The sequence below is a fragment of the Ahaetulla prasina genome, chromosome 3 (genome assembly GCF_028640845.1).
Source record: "Ahaetulla prasina isolate Xishuangbanna chromosome 3, ASM2864084v1, whole genome shotgun sequence".
NCBI lineage: Eukaryota > Metazoa > Chordata > Lepidosauria > Squamata > Colubridae > Ahaetulla > Ahaetulla prasina.
The window spans coordinates 205,482,291-205,498,650 of NC_080541.1; the positions used below are offsets into that span (position 1 = coordinate 205,482,291).

General features: G+C 39.0%; 1 long non-coding RNA gene across 2 annotated transcripts in view; it reads right to left on the bottom strand.

The window, feature by feature from the left end:
* Nucleotides 1-1,889: 1,889 nt before the first annotated feature.
* LOC131195779 (uncharacterized) overlaps nucleotides 1,890-16,360 on the bottom strand; it is a 39,665-nt gene continuing 25,194 nt past the window's right edge. The window contains exons 1-3 of one of the 2 annotated variants that reach the window (XR_009154540.1): nucleotides 11,896-12,025; nucleotides 3,722-3,826; nucleotides 1,890-2,842 (exon numbers count right to left, since the gene is read on the bottom strand). This is a non-coding gene — a long non-coding RNA (uncharacterized LOC131195779). Of the gene's footprint in view, nucleotides 2,843-3,721; nucleotides 3,827-11,895; nucleotides 12,026-16,360 lie in introns of those variants that run through there. The other variant, XR_009154541.1, reaches the window with a different exon arrangement.

Consider the following 16,360-nt stretch of genomic DNA (forward strand, 5'->3'; position numbering starts at 1 on the left):
TATTAGTCAAAAAAGGTTTATACAAATACATATCAGGTATGGTAAATTTTCATTTTTCTTATCTAAAATAAGAATTTTACTCAAATTTTTTAACACATACAACAGCCATAAGGCAAGCAGGTGACACAGTAGCTAAGTTTGCAAATTTTAAATACGTAATAAAGAAGAGTCAAGAATAAACAGAATATCGTACAAAGAGAATAAGGAAAACCAACACAATCCCAAATATCTTTATCACTTCCTAGTTTTGGATCTCAGAACTCTGGGTTCAGCCTGACCCAACTCCAGGGCGCAACAGCGGCAGCCGCTCAGCCCCATGATCTATAACCTCCCTTCTTCAATTCCTGGGTCATCTGATTCCAGGAAGGCTTTGTGTTCCTCCACATAGGCCGTAGCCTCCACAATTGTACTGATTTTTTCGTAATGCCCTCCGGAAAATCATCAATCCCTCTGGCATCAGCCATCTGAAGCCCACTCCTTCTGGTACAATTTGCTTGACAAAAAATAATATTTCTTTCTTTTTTCACGTACCTGTCTGGGAATCTGCCTCAGAATGGCTATCTCCCTGCCCCTGTAAATCAGTGCCCCACTCCTATGTTTTCTAAGAATTTCATCTCTCGTCTCTCTTCTCACAAATTTGACATGAACCTCTCTGGGAACTGCATGCGTGCGTGCATATTGCGAATTAACTCTATAAACTCGATCCACATCCCAATTCATGAAATCAACACCTCTCCCAAGAAATTCTCCCAACAATTTAGTCACAACATCTCTCAAGTCTTCTTGGTCCACTTCTTCCAAATTTTGAAACCTAAGGAAATAAGACATTTTATCCATCTGTAGTCCAAGCACAGCATTGCCTGTCGTCTCCTCTCTTTTCTGCACTGCCCGCATATCACCCTCCAGACCTTCCACTTTCTGCTTGTTTTCTGCTGAGACTTGTTGAGTATCCTTTAAATCCTTTTGGATAGTCACAATTTCTGCTCTTATTTCCGTTGGCCTCTTTGCAAATCATCCAATTTCTTGTCCATATTGGATAACTTTTCCAGAATTCTCTCCATCTCTCCAGCAGTTGGTCTCTGACCTTTGCCATTTGAAAAAAAGTATTCAAAATCCTCAGGCAAGCACAGTATCCTTGTAATTTCCTCCGGATCCACCAGGGGGCACTCACAGGAGCAACGAGTCCAGAGTACAGTTAGTCAACCAGGAAGCCGAAGGGAAGTGATGTCATCAAAATTCTCATAGTGAAGGCGGAAGCTGGACGCCACCACTGTTCCCCAGAAGGAGGGGGGGCCTCAAACCTTCCTCCTAAATTTCTCCATCACCTCTTCTCTCCAGAACTCCACAAAACCGGTAATCTTCTTATTTTAAGTTCTCCTCTCTCCAGAATAACTCGTGCTCCTTCCAACCGCAGGGGAGAAAAAAACCCCCCGCACTCCGGAGCACTCCACTCACGTTAACCGATATTCCCTTCCCTTCTCCTCCTCAATTCTTCTCCGTTCCCTGTTCACCACCAGGCTGCTGCAGTTATAAATCCAAAGCCCGGTATCACGGGCACAGCGCCCAGGCGACGACCAAAATAATGGCGCGGCCTGTGGCCTCGAACCCCGCCAAGCCTAGGGCCGCGCCAGCATCGGTCCCCACAGTCCTGTATATCGGCTGGGAGACCCCTGGCGAGCCGTCCGTACGGCAGGTGTCCTTTTCGGAACACCTGGCCCCTGAGGGCCTCGGCGGCGGCCGGATTCGGGCGCTGGAGGCAGGAGAAACCTTCCAGACGTCCGTTGCCGCTGGATACCGGAAGTCGTCTCCAGGATTTTAGTTTTAGAAGTAATTTGTCGCGTACCACTGAATCAAAAACTTTACAGAAGTCTATGTAAATTGCGTCTATTGCTTTGCCCTGATCAAGATGTGTTCTGCATATGTTTTTGCAATGTAGTATTTGTAAATTACAGGATAATTTTTTTCTGAAACCAAATTATTTGTTGGAGAGTAGGTTGTCTCTAGCTGGAGGGTAATAGCTTGGTTAATGATTGATTTCATAACTTTGCAGGTGACGCAACATAAAGAGATTGGTCTGTAATTTTCAAGTAGGATAGGGTCTCTCCTTTTGATGATAGGGATGACTGTGGCTTGTGACCATTGGTAGGACAAGGAGCTGGTTCCGAAAGATTTTTCAAAAATTATGTTTAGAAGTTCTGCAATTGCTGTGGAAAGCTTTTTTAAGAAGAATGCACATAGTCCATCAGGTCCAATAGATAGAGATGGTTTTAGATTGCCTAGTGCCTTTTCAATGTTGTCTTCTGTAATATGTATAAGATCACTGTAATTGTAACTGTCTGTAGTACGACTGGGAAATATTGGGCATGTGTTGTTGAGATGAGAACAAGGCAGTTGTTGAGTCTAGTGTTGTTAGTTACACCACCTCCTCTATGGATTTCACAATCAGACCGGTAACCATGATAGTCTCTTACTGTGGTAATGGAGTCAGGGAGTGTTGTATTCAACCATGTTTCACAGATAAATGTAGCCATATTTAGTAAGAAGAGGAATTCAGGTATTTTATTTAGCAGGCTTCTTGCATTTGAATTTAAGGTCAGTAGTAGTTGTTACAGAGGAAGTTAGGGGCATGTGTGCCTAATTTTGGATGATGGGGGGTTAGATGGAGGAGGATTGGGTGTTAGGATGTGGGTTGTAGGACTTTCTTTTGATACAGTCGGCACGGTAGTCAATGTATAAGTCAGTATCTCCTTGGTCTTGATGTCTTTTAAGTTCTGATCAGAGTTCATGGGAATGGATTCTTTGCAATATGGATAAGTCAGGATGATAGATAGATAGATAGATCCTGTGTAGAGATAGATATAGAAATAGAGTTGATAAGAGTACACTAGTTTGATGTACTTGTGATGTTGGCTATTTACTTGTAACATTTTGCAACAGTCAGAAGTGTTTTACAAGTCATAAAGTTTGAAGTTGTCATAATTTTCAATGGTTGGAGAACTATCTATATACTGTACATAAAGGCAGGATAAAAATCTAATATTATTTATTTATTTAATTTATATAGCCGTCCATCTCATTTTTCCATGACTGCAATAAAAAAAATTAAATACATAAAATACACAATATAAAAAATAAAATTAAAACATATAGCTGACCGACCTTATCCAACCTATTACTCACATAGCCAGAAGTGATCCATACATATTTAAAATTTGCATCACCCCTTTCTGCCCATAAGACTCACAATGCTTCTTTAAATGCAGAAAGATGGGGACTGAACATTATTCCAAGACAAAACTATTTCCAAAATTTCATAGCTTAGGAACAATGTAACAGAAAACCATGTTTGTCTGTACATCTGTATGTCTGACAGCAGAAGGTGAAAAATGAGAGGTTGCCCCTCCTGTTGAACTTAATTATGGAAAGGTTGCTATCAAGATAGGCATTATTAATAAAAACACCACCTACCAGTATTAAAAAGAAGAAAAAATGAGAACAGATGGAAAAATACTAAAATACTCACAATGGGGGAATAGATTGTAAAGATAATGAAGTTAGCAGAAATAGTAGAAGTGACTTTGCTGACCAGGGACAAGACAACAAATATTTTTATGAAAGACTGAAAACCTTTCATGGGCTATTGCTCAAAATTTCCATTTGGTAATTTATGGATTAAAAATTGTGGTTATATTAAATATACTCAGAACATAGACTCACTGACCTGGGATAGGTGTGCTTTTTAGGTTTGGAGTCTTCATATGCATCTTCAGCAAAATTCTGCAACACAATACAAACACTGGGTAGATTCTGGAGAGATGGTGCTTATCTGTGTGGGATGAGAACAAATGAATTAAATAATTCTTGTTAAGAAAGTGTGTTATTCCTGAATTTATGGAGGTTGAGATGGCCAAGGCTGAATGTCTCTTCTTTAGAAATTTGCAACCTTTCCACTTTTTAATTAAATTGTTATTGTTGCTGTGGGGGTATTTTTCCAACTGGGCAGAATAGGCAACCAAGGTGGCTCAAGAGTGATGGAAGCATAAAAAAAGATGTTGAAACTCTAGAAAAAGTGCAGAAAAGAGCAACCAGGATGATTAGGGGACTGGAGACTAAAACATATGAAGAACAGTTACAGCTAGGCATAGCTAGTTTAATGAAGAGAAGGACCAGGGGAGATATGATAACAGTCTTCCAATATTTGAGGGGCTGCCACAGAGAGGAAGGGATCAGGCTATTTTCTAAAGCACCTGTAGGCCAGACAAGGAATAATGGATGGAAACTGAACAAGGAAAGATTTAACCTGGAAATGAGGAGGAACTTTCTGACAGTGAGAACAATCAACCAGTGGAACAGCTTGCCTTTGGAAGTTGTGGGAGCTTCATCACTTGAGACTTTCAAGAAGAGATTGGACTGTCATTTTTCAGAAATGGTGTAGGGGCTCCTGCTTGGGCAGGGTTGGAAGGGAACTACAAGGTCCCTTCCAAATCTGTTAAATCTGTAATCTCTGAAGCATTTGGAAGAAAGATGCATGGATTGGCTTATATTCTCTATTTCAGTGTTTCTCAGCCTTAGCAACATTAAGATGGGTGGATTTCAGCTCCCGGAATTCCCCAGCCAGCTATGTTTTCACTGTCATGAATTCCAGCAGTTGAAATCCGTCAATCTTAAAATTGTAAAGTTGAGAAACTGTGATTCTGTGCGCCAATTAGTTTCATCTATCTGGCAAAAATTGGTGGGGGTTTTTGAACAAAAATCTTTCTAAACTCTGAAATTAATTTCTCACAGCAAAATATTTGCACACCCTTAATACATAAGAAAAGACATTAAATGAGCAAAAATAGTCACTATTCCACAAACTTAAAATTAAAAATAAAACACCACTAAGAGAAACTTGACAGCCATTTTTAAGCACCCTGATAATAAGAGAGGAAACAGAAAAAAATATAAAACTGCGAGGTATTTTTATGTATGGCTTTAAATTTTTGTTCTCAGATTTGGACTTTTGGTTGTTAAAGGCCAGCAGCAATATCTGCTCAAGACTTCTAACAAGCCTGAAGTGAAAATTCCCCACAACTCTGAGATAAATTAGGGAAGTCCTGAGGCCAGAGTGTCCAGTGACCTTCAAGACTAATGCTGGGCCTCAGCTCCATCTCAACATTTTAGCTGGCTTATAATTATGTGTATAGAGATGAGAGTCCTTCAGATTGATGTTGAGTCCAACACTGAGTCTACATTAGCTTCTACTTCCATTGACCTGGAGGCATAATACTCTAGGTCAGGGGTGTCAAACTCGATTTCACTGAGGGCCACATCAGGATTATGCTTGACCTCAGAATGCTGGGGTGGCCGTGGCCAAGGTGGGTGTGGCCAGATCAACGTCACTCATGTCATGGGCACCTGTGGTGGCCTGAGTGCTCTGCCAGGGAAAATGGGCTCCCTAACTCTGTTTTTGGCTGCGACGACTTCCTGCAGCCCTCTGCCAGTGAAAACAGAGCTCAGGAGGGCTGTGCGGAGCCCTCCTGAACTTTGTTTTTGCTGGAAGAGGCACGGCAGGCCAGTCATTCGCTGTTTCCAGGGCAGACCCATGGGCCAGATCTAAGCACCCAGCAGGCCAGATTTGACCCGCGGAGCTTCAGTTTGACACCCCTACTCTAGGTGAACTTTCATCTCTATGGACAAGGGAAAGCAGAAATGAATACATGCTATAAAAGTTTAAAAGGAGAAAATATATGTTAAATTGGCAGTGCATTCCAAGCCAAGAATAGGGAGGAGAATCTTTTGACAAGCCCCAAATCCACTCAGCCTCAAGCATTTTAGCAAACACTGGGTGCTTTCTTTGCAATTGTGCAATAACAAGGCCTCTATTGCTATTGTCTCAAGACGAGCAAGATTGTTTCTGTCTATTTTTGGCTCACGTGGCAACTCTCATTACTCTGATTTATAAAATCTGCTTTGGCACCCAATCCACCTGTACAAGGCATAAGAAGGCAATTTGCCCTCCCTTTTCCCCTATGGTTGTGATAAGCCCTGTGGGTACAAAGAACGTGTGTGAACATCGCTAAGAATAACAATGGTGGCACTGTGGCAGCAAAGGGAGGAAGGAGCAGAGTGTGAACAATGGGACCCATTATTGCCAACTTCAATCATTCACAAAGTGTTTGGGAAGATATCTGAATGGAGTTTATATTACAGGTCAAAGTATACATGCCACCTGCAAGAGTTGTTTCAAAAATGCACCCAGCCGGCCTCAAGTATCCTCATAGGAAACTCCCCTTGGCACTGGTTTGGTTCTGCTGTCCAGGAGCAGCTGTGTTAAAGATTACCTAACACTCTTTTCAAGTCAACTAAGCCGATGACCATCACAAGACCTTGCAGACACATAGTTTATGTCCAGTAAGAAGGTGTCCTTCCTTTTCTGTTCAAATATGTTTCATCCTCATAGCATTGGGTGATTTTGAATTCTATTCTTTAAGTGAGAACAACTGCCTGTTCATTTTCTCTGTCATGCATCATGTTACACCCCCCGCCACGCAACTGCAAACAAATATAAACCTTTCTCTCCTGAGAGCTGCTGGTTCAGCTTACTGTACCTGTTCTAGTTTTCTGTTTCTGCAGAAAGTGTCACATTTTCTTTCGCCGCGGGTTTTGTGCATTTTTCTTTATTTGGCAACTGAATTAACCCGTTTTGGGGAGTTTGCACAATATGCTAAATCATAATCTATTCATACAAAGCACCAAGCACGCATGCACACACACACACTTTAAAACTAATCAAGCTCCAGAGGTTGTGCCACTGGGCCTTTAATCTCTTCAACCGTCTTGTGTAAGTCTAGCCACAAAGTGCTGCAAGATTGGTCTTTTGAGTCATCATAATTTGGGCATTATGACTGTTGTTATTATTGTCATTAGCTATGTTTCAGCTTTTTCTTTGCAACATTTGGGGTAAAATACCCTAACCATCTCTTACCCTTAGAGTCTCAGCATCCACAGTGGCCTCTGCTGGCTTCAAAGAAACAAAACAGTAAAAAAAATAGCAAAAATGAGATATTGGAGAAGAACAGTTTTATTCTGCTCTTACTTGTCCATTCTTCCATCTCCTAAGCCTTTTCAGCTGGTTTCTCTGAGTAAGTTATGCGCCAGGAAGTTCACCTATCCTTTCATTACAACTGGCAACTTCCCGAGTCACAAGAAATAACTCTTTTTTTAACAGCAGTCTGTTGACTTTAGGATCTTTATGTCTTCTTTTAGAATTCTTAAGATATCTGAATTTTCTGTTTCTGGAATGTTACAGCCATCTGATTCATGACTCATAAGAAGAGGAGCACTTAAAGATGCATGCAGTTGACTGATTAATCAATAGACAACAAAGCAGTTATAAAGTGTCCCATGCTGGCAATTGTACAATTATATTTTACTTATTTAGCTTGGGAAGGATTCCATGGATGAGAATCCTCAAGGGGAAAACAACTCAAGAAGTTTGGGAAATTTTGAAAAGTGAGATTGTAAAAGCCCAGTCTAGCACAATACCAATGAAGAAGAAAAATAACAGCTCTCAAAAGAAACCAGCATGGCTGCATAAAGAACTTTCTGACAAATTGAAAGACAAAAACGGCAAGTATAAAAAGTGGAAAGGGGCACATAATTAAGGCAGAATATCAGCAAATAGCCTGAGCCTGCAAAGATGAAGTGTGGAAAGCTAAGGCTCACAATGAACAAAGGCTTGCGACAAAAGTAAAAAATAACAAAAATAGCTTCTTCCAACATGTTAAAAACAAGAAAATATTAAGGAAAGAATTGGTCTATTGCTGGGAGAAAGTGGCAAGAAGGTGACAAACAATAGGGAGAAAGCGGAACTACTTAAGTCATTTTTTGCAACTGTCTTTACACAAAGGGGGAAAAAAGTCCAGCTTATCAAAAACAGCACCACAAAAAACAGGTTAGGAATACAAGTTAAAATAGGAAAGAAAACAGTAAGTGAGCACCTGTCTACCCTAGATGAGTTCACCAGGACCAGATGAATTACACCCCAAGGTTCTGAAGGAACTGGCAGATGAGATCTCAGAAACACTGAACTATATTTTTCAAAGATCCTGGAGCACAGGGGAGCTGCCAGAGGACTGGAAAAGATGCACTGATGCACTGATGTAGTTCCCAGTGCATCAGTGGGGTACTCCAAGGCTCTGTTTAGGACCAATATGCTTCAACATCTTCATCAATGATTTGGATGAGGGGCTAGATAGGGAACTCATCAAATTTGCAAATGATGCCAAGCTAGCATGAATAGCCAATACTCTGGAAGATAGGCTTAAGATACAGAAGGATCTTGACAGACTTGAACATTGGGCACTATCTAACAAAATGAAATTCAATGGTGAAAACAGTAAGATTCTACATTTAGGCAAGAAAAACAAAATGCACAGGTATAGTAGATGTGGTACCTCGCTCAATAGTAGTAACTGTGAGAAGGATCTTGGAGTCCTAGTGGGCAACCATTTAAAAAATACTACACTACACTACACTACATTACATTACACTACACTACTAACCAGAGCATATAAAACATTTGCTAGACCAATTCTTGAATACAGCTCGACTGTCTGGAACCCATACCACATTTCTGACATCAATACAATTGAATGTGTCCAGAAATATTTTACAAGAAGAATTCTCCACTCCTCTGAATACAACAAAATACCTTATGCCACCAGACTTGAAATCCTGGGTTTAGAAAATTTAGAACTCCGCCGCCTTCGACATGACCTGAGTTTAACTCATAGAATCATCTATTACAATGTCCTTCCTGTTGAAGACTACTTCAGCTTCAATTGCAATAATACACGAGCACACAATAGATTTAAACTTAATGTTAACCGCTCCAATCTTGATTGCAGAAAATATGACTTCAGTAACAGAGTTGTTAATGCTTGGAATAAACTACCTGACTACCGGTCTCTTCCCAAAATCCCCAAAGTTTCAACCAAAAACTGTCTACTATTGACCTTACCCCATTTCTAAGAGGTCTGTAAGGGGCGTGCATAAGAGCACAAATGTGCCTACTGTTCCTGTCCTATTGTTTTCTTTTGTTATATCCAATTAATATAGTTATTATATACTCATACTTATATATATGCCTATATAATGTATAGTTATTACATGCTTATGCTTATATATACTGTGTGACAAATAAATAAATAAATAAATAAATAAATAAATAAATAAATAAATAAATAAATAAATAAATAAATAAATAAAATGAGCCAGCAGTGTGCTGCAGCTGCCAAAAAAGCCAACACGGTTCTAGGCTGCATAAACAGAGGGATAGAATCAAGATCAAGTTAAGTTTTTTTTTTAAAGAAAATTTTTTATTTTCCACAACAAACCAAAAAAAACCCAAAAACCATTCACATCAAACCATTACATTGTGCTGACCGGGTGTTTACAAATCTTCTTGTGCAAATTCAAAATCCACGTTTCTTTCATACATATGTCTTCAATATCTTATTCTAACATATTTTCCCTTCTAACCAACTGTAGAATAAGTCCCATATTTTATAATATTGCTTATCTTCTTGATCTCTAATTTCAAATGTCAATTTACTCATCTCTGCACATTCCATCATCTTCCTAATTATTTCATCTTGCAAAGATAATTTCTCATTTTCCAATTTTTAGCAAACACAATCCTAGCTGCTGTAATAATATTCACAATCAAATATTTTACATCTCTAGTATAAATCTCCGGGATAATTCCCAACAGGAAGACTTCTGGCTTAAAGTCTATGTGTTTTAAGATCAAGTTAAGTATTAATACCACTTTATAATGCCTCGGTAAGGCCATACTTGGAATACTGCATCCAGTTTTGGCCGCCACAGTGTAAAAAAGACGTGGAGATGCTAGAAAGAGTGCAGAGAAGAGCAACAAAGATGATTAGGGGACTGGAGGCTAAAATATATAAAGAACAGTTGCAGGAACTGGGTATCTCTAGTCCCGTGATGGCAAACCTATGGCACGCGTGCCAGAGGTGGCACGCAGCACCCTCTCTGTGGGCACATCAGCCGTCACCCCAGTTCAGCTCCACTGCGCATGCATGTGCACCTCCCACTGACCAGCTGGTCTCCAGGTCTCTGCTGGGCATGCGCAGGGGGTGGAGCACATATGCGGGGGCCGTGTGCGCATTGCATTTTGGGAGTTTGGGCACACATGAGGGCATTCAAACATGCACACATCTTTGGGCACTCAGTCAGGAAAAGCTTAGCCATCACTGCTCTAGTCTGATGAAAAGAAGGACTAGGGGAGACATGATAGCAGTGTTCCAATATCTCAGGAGCTGCCACAAAGAAGAGGGAGTCAAACTATTCTCCAAAGCACCTGAGGGTAGAACAAGAAGCAATGGGTGGAAACTAATCAAGGAGAGAAGCAACTTAGAACTAAGGAGAAATTTCCTGACAGTTAGAACAATCAATAAGTGGAACAACTTGCCTGCAGAAGTTATGAATGCTCCAACACTGGAAGTTTTTAAAAAGAGATTGGATAGCCATTTGTCTGAAATGGTGTACGGTTTCCTGCTTAAGCAGGGGGTTGGACCTTAAGAACTCCAAGGCCCCTTCCAACTCTGTTATTCTATTTTCTGTTTATATTTATGGGCCCTGGCTTATGAAACAGCAAACGTATGAGCTACATCTAATGCTTCATCATCAAAACTGGAAGTAAGTTTTCCACTTGGCTTACAAGAATTTATTTAAAAGAGTTTAAATCTGGTCTCCAGTACAGCTGTTGCTCAGATCTGAAGTTTCCCTCCCTCCCTTCCCTAGCTTGTAGGTTTGGGAATGTTGTAAACCCCAAAGAAACTAACAATTTTATACTAAATTCTTCACTTGTGGAAGCTTAGGTGTGGCAACTTTCTTAATTCGTGTTTCAGTGTTTTTCAGGTTTTTGCAACTTTTTTTTTTTTTGGTTTTGCATAAATATTTATCCATGAGATTCAACTCAGTTTTAAGATCTTCCTCAGACTTGTTTTTGAAGCTCATTAATCCCAATACTTTTTGGCTCTTACCTGTTGGGCCAGAGGTCTTCCTTTCTCCATTTTTGAACCCTCCAGCTGCTTCATTGTTCAGAAGGATCTCCATAACTTACCAAGCTAAAAAATATTTTTTTGCCCCTACTAAAATACACTAAATGCAAATCTTGCTTCAGTACCATAGTTTTCTACTTTTGGAGGTTTATTGGATACAGATATACATATACATATACATATATATATATACACATACATACATACATACATACATACATACATACATACATACATATATTTATATTTATATTTATTTATTTCCAGGACCAATGCTAGCGATCAAACAGAAAATTTAAAGCATGATCAAAACAATTATATATAATCAAGACTTTTTTAAAAAATTCTGGAGTATTTCTGGAGTAATTCATGTCCTCCTGCATTTCCCCTTTCCCTCAGATATCCACGTTTGTCTCCATGTTTATTAATTTCCTTAATAAAAGATTTTCATTTAAATTTTTATTTACAAACCTGTTTGTTTTGGGTTCAGGTGCTGAAGAACTTGCCTATTGTTCAGATTATTGTTCTTTTCATCTTTGATATAAATGCTCAAGGTTTAAAATTCCAATTTATTTGGGACATCTGTTCTTTTCATGGACAAGTTAGTATCCAATTGTGCTTAAGCAATATGAATCTCTCACCTCATTTTTTAAATTGATTAAAAACTGAAAATGTTTCTCTGGGTATCTGGGATCAATAGTTCCTCTCTCTCTTGTTCAGAAGCAAGTAATATTGACATACTTGTGCTAAACAAATATATTTTAGTTAACAAACACAGGCAAACTATTCTTTTATCCCAGCCATGAAAAGTATTTTAACTCACCTCTGACTTGCTGTGTTATCCAACCTTGTAACGATGATTATTTTGGGTTTTTAGAAAAAGGAATGAATCCCAGCTTGGTAAATCCCAAATGTCAGCTGTTTCAAGTTGGGCAGTCTGGTAATGCCACAAAACTGGATTAGAATAGAATAACAGAGTTGGAAGGGATCTTGGAGGTTTTCTAGTCCAGAGCCCTGCTTAGGCATCACTTCAGACAAATGGTTATCCAACATCTTCTTAAAAACTTCTAGTATTGGAGCATTTACAACTTCTGGAGGCAAGTTGTTCCACTGATTAATTGTTCTAACTGTCAGGAAATTTCTCCTTAGTTCTAAATTGCTTCTCTCCTTGATTAATTTCCACCTGTTGTTTCTTGTACTGCCCTCAGGTGCTTTGGAGAATAGCTTGACTTCCTCTTCTTTGTGGCAGCCCCTGAGATATTGGAACACTGCTATCATGTCTCCCCTAGTCCTTCTTTTTATTAAACTAGACATACCCAATTGAAGCAACTGTTCTTTATATGTTTTAGCCTCCAGTGCCCTAATCATCTTTGTTGCTCTTCTCTGCATTCTTTCTAGAGTCTCCACATCTTTTTTTTTGCATCATGGCGACCAAAACCGGATGCAGTATTCCAAATGTGGCATTGCCAAGGCATTATAAAGTGGTATTAACACTTCATGTGACCTTGACTCTATCTCTCTGTTTATGAAGCCTAGAACTGTGTTGGCATTTTTGGCAGCTGCTACTCACTGCTGGCTCATATTTAAATGGTTGTCCACTAGGACTCCAAGATCCCTCTCACAGGTACTACTATTGAGTGAGGTACCACATATAGTGTACCTGGGCATTTTGTTTTTCTTGCCCAAATGTAGAACCTTACTTTTTTCACCATTGTATTTGATTTTGTTAGATAGTGTCCAATGTTCAAGTCTGTCAAGATCCTTCTGTATCTTAAGCTGGTTAATAATCTTTACATAACCAGAGGCATGAGCATGCTCAATAAGCTTCTCAGGTTCATATTTAAACATTACCTATAAATATGTATGGTTCCTGCTTTCAAACCCATCAGTTTTTTAAAACTTCTTGGGTCTGCTATTTTCCCCAACACTTAAGTTTTCTTGGAATACATCTTCCCTACTTTCATCTTGCTATTCGCACAGCACTTTTTAAATACATCCCTTGTTTGATAAGTGTCATCTTTGAAGATGACACTTATGACAACAAAATACCTTATGCCACCAGATTTGAAATCCTGGGTTTAGAAAATTTAGAACTCTGCCGCCTTCGACATGACCTGAGTTTAACTCATAGAATCATTTATTACAATGTCCGTCCTGTCAAAGACTACTTCATCTCTTTGCAACAATACACGAGCACACAATAGATTTAAGCTTAATGTTAACCGCTCCAATCTTGACTGCAGAAAATATGACTTCAGTAACAGAGTTGTTAATGCTTGGAATACACTACCTGACTCTGTGGTCTCTTCCCAAAATCTCAAAAGCTTCAACCAAAAACTGTCTACCATTGACTTCACCCCATTCCTAAGAGGTCTGTAAGGGGCGTGCATAAGAGCACAAATGTGCCTACTGTTCCTGTCCTATTGTTTTCCTTCGTTATATCCAATTAATATAGTTATTACAACTCATACTCATATATATGCTTATATATTGTATAATTATTTCATGCTTATGCTTATATATACTGTGTGACAAAAATAAAAAAATAAAAAAATAAAATGTTGTCTTTCTCATGGACTATTAGAAGTAAGTTACTCTTTTAATGGTTGATGTGCCATAGGCTGATATGCTGACCAAAACCGTTTATTCTTTATAATCTGATAGTTTCTATATAAGGCTTGGTGGCACAGTGGTTAGAGTGCAGTAATGTAGGTTACATCTGCTGACTGCCGGCTGACTGCAATTTGGCAGATCAAATCTCACCAAGCTCAAGGTTGACTAAGCCTTCCCTCCTTCCGAGGTGGGTAAAATGAGGACTCAGATTATTGGGGGCTATATGCTGATTCTGTAAACTGCTTAAAGAGGACTATAAAGCACTCTGAAGCAGTATATAAATATAAGTGCTATTGCTATTTCAAAGGGAAGGAGGGAGAATTTATCACTAAACATTAATGTACTTTTTTCTTTTTTCATTGTAGAATCTTTTTAATTTAAATATAGCAATCTTTTTTTGGTACTTTTTTTCTACTTTGTATTTCAATCTTTTAACAACAAACGTATAGATTAAAAAAAAAAGAAGGAACCAACTACTTTCTGTTTCCCTGATCGGTTTCTGTTTTTTTTCCCACTCCAGCTTTCTATTCCCATTTTACTGCAGTCAAACTGAGTGGTGTTTCTGACAACATCATGGACATAGCTACGTGCGGTGGATGTGGTTTGCCATTTCTTTCTGGGATGCAGTTTTGATTTCCAGTCTATTTTACAGCCCTGATGTTCCCTGGAGGTCTACTATTAACGAGCACCAGCCCTGATGAGGTTCCAAGTCCAGACATGGTCAGCTGCCATCTGCTAAGAATGTGTTGCAGTAGAGCAAATAAATTGCTGGGGTGTGTACCACACTCCTACACGCAGCTTAGGGCATTTCCACATAGCCATCAACTGTATCCTCAAATCCTCAGACACATTTTTGAACCATTTCATAAATGTGCTTGCTATGGTGGATGTCCCTATTGTTGCTTCTTGCTACAGCTGTTTTTCATTGGTTAGTTTTCACTCTGAGGTGCCCTAATCAGCTCTGCAATCTAATTTTGCACTGCTTTTATAGGTAATCGGCTTGTACAATGATTATAAAGAAAACAACAAAACTTATTTTTCCTCCAGTTTTTGTTAAAAAGGATATATCTGAAAGGGGTATGTATTTGCATGTCTGCTCTAAGGTATGTTTCAGTGCTCAAGTGGCTCTGAAGTATGGTTCCACATGCTTATTTTTTATTAATTTAATAAATATATACGGCTGCCCGTACATGTCTCAGGGTGGCTAAGAATTTAAACAAAAATGGGATAAAACAATCATTTTTTTTTTAAAAAAAAAGATCAAATAATTGTTGAGAACAATTACGAATTATATAAGAATTCATAACATCCTGTATTTAATTTAAGCATGAAATGGGTTCACCCTTATTGCCAGGCCCCCAGGCTAGATGGCACACCAAGTTTTTAAATGCCTTACAAAAAAACAATAGGGTTGGGGCAAGGTTAATCTTGGGGAGATGACATTCCAGTGGGTGGGCATCAGAGCAGAAGAAGCTATCATCCTGGGGCCAGTTTCTCTAGTGGATGGGACTCACAGTATGCCTCTCGTGCTGGATCTAAAAGGACAAAAGTAGATCTCATGGTGGAGAGATGGTCCTGCAAGCAACTTGGCCCCAAACCATGAAGATCTTTTAAGGTAACCACCAGCACCTTGAATTGCATCTGGAAGCACACTGGTTTTACAATCTTGTTCTTAGCCTCTTCCAATTCCATTTCGGATTACAAAATAGCAATACTTCTTCTCTATAGTCTATGGTCCTACTTGCAGACTTTTCTTTTGCTAGAACTGCATATATACTCCATTATCGGCTTGATTGTTGACAGAGCCTCCTTCTCCAGCTCCAAGATGATCTGCTCCAGCTTTTATATTTGGAATAGTTTCCCAAAACAAAAGAAGATCTAGGCGAGGTTCAAAACGTTCCGCATTTGAAGGCTTTGCTTAATAAAGCTGAATAGACAATGGAACTTTGTTTCAAGGAATACAACCTTCCTGTAACTGAAGTACGGGATTAATAAACTATGAAGGATAGGCTTTAATTTTACGGGCTATATAAAGCATCCTCATTCTGCTATTTATTGCAGATATTTTGTAAAATATCACTGGTTCAGTCCTGGATATTTCCAACTATCAAAAATATCTGGTGATAAGAAAGACATCTGCCCAACAATTTTGGAATGGACTCTGCTATGTGGGACATCACAGCTGTTTATTTGACAATGACTTGACAAAAAACACAGATAGTGCTCGACTTGTACCCACAACTGGGACCAGAATTTGTGTTGCTAAGCAAGACCATTGTTAAGTGAGTCATGCCAGATTTTATGACCTTTCTCGCCACAGTTATTAAGTGAATCTCTGTAGTTTTTAAACAAATCATGCATTTGTTAAACTAGTTTTTCCAGTTTTTCCCATTATTTTATTTGTCAAAGCCAGCTGGGAAGGTTGCAAATGGTGATCCTGCAACCACTGTAAATACATAGTTGCTAAGTGCCCAAATTTCGATCAAATGATTGTAAGTATATTGTGATAGTTGTAAATGTGAGCACCGATGTTAAGTTACTTTTTTCAATGTATCTAGACTTTGAACAGTCACTAAAGGAATTGTTATAAGTTGTGGATTACCTATATACCTTCACCATTAATATATTTCAATTGAAAGCTAAGTTCAGAGGCTTCATATCCGAACCATGTCAAA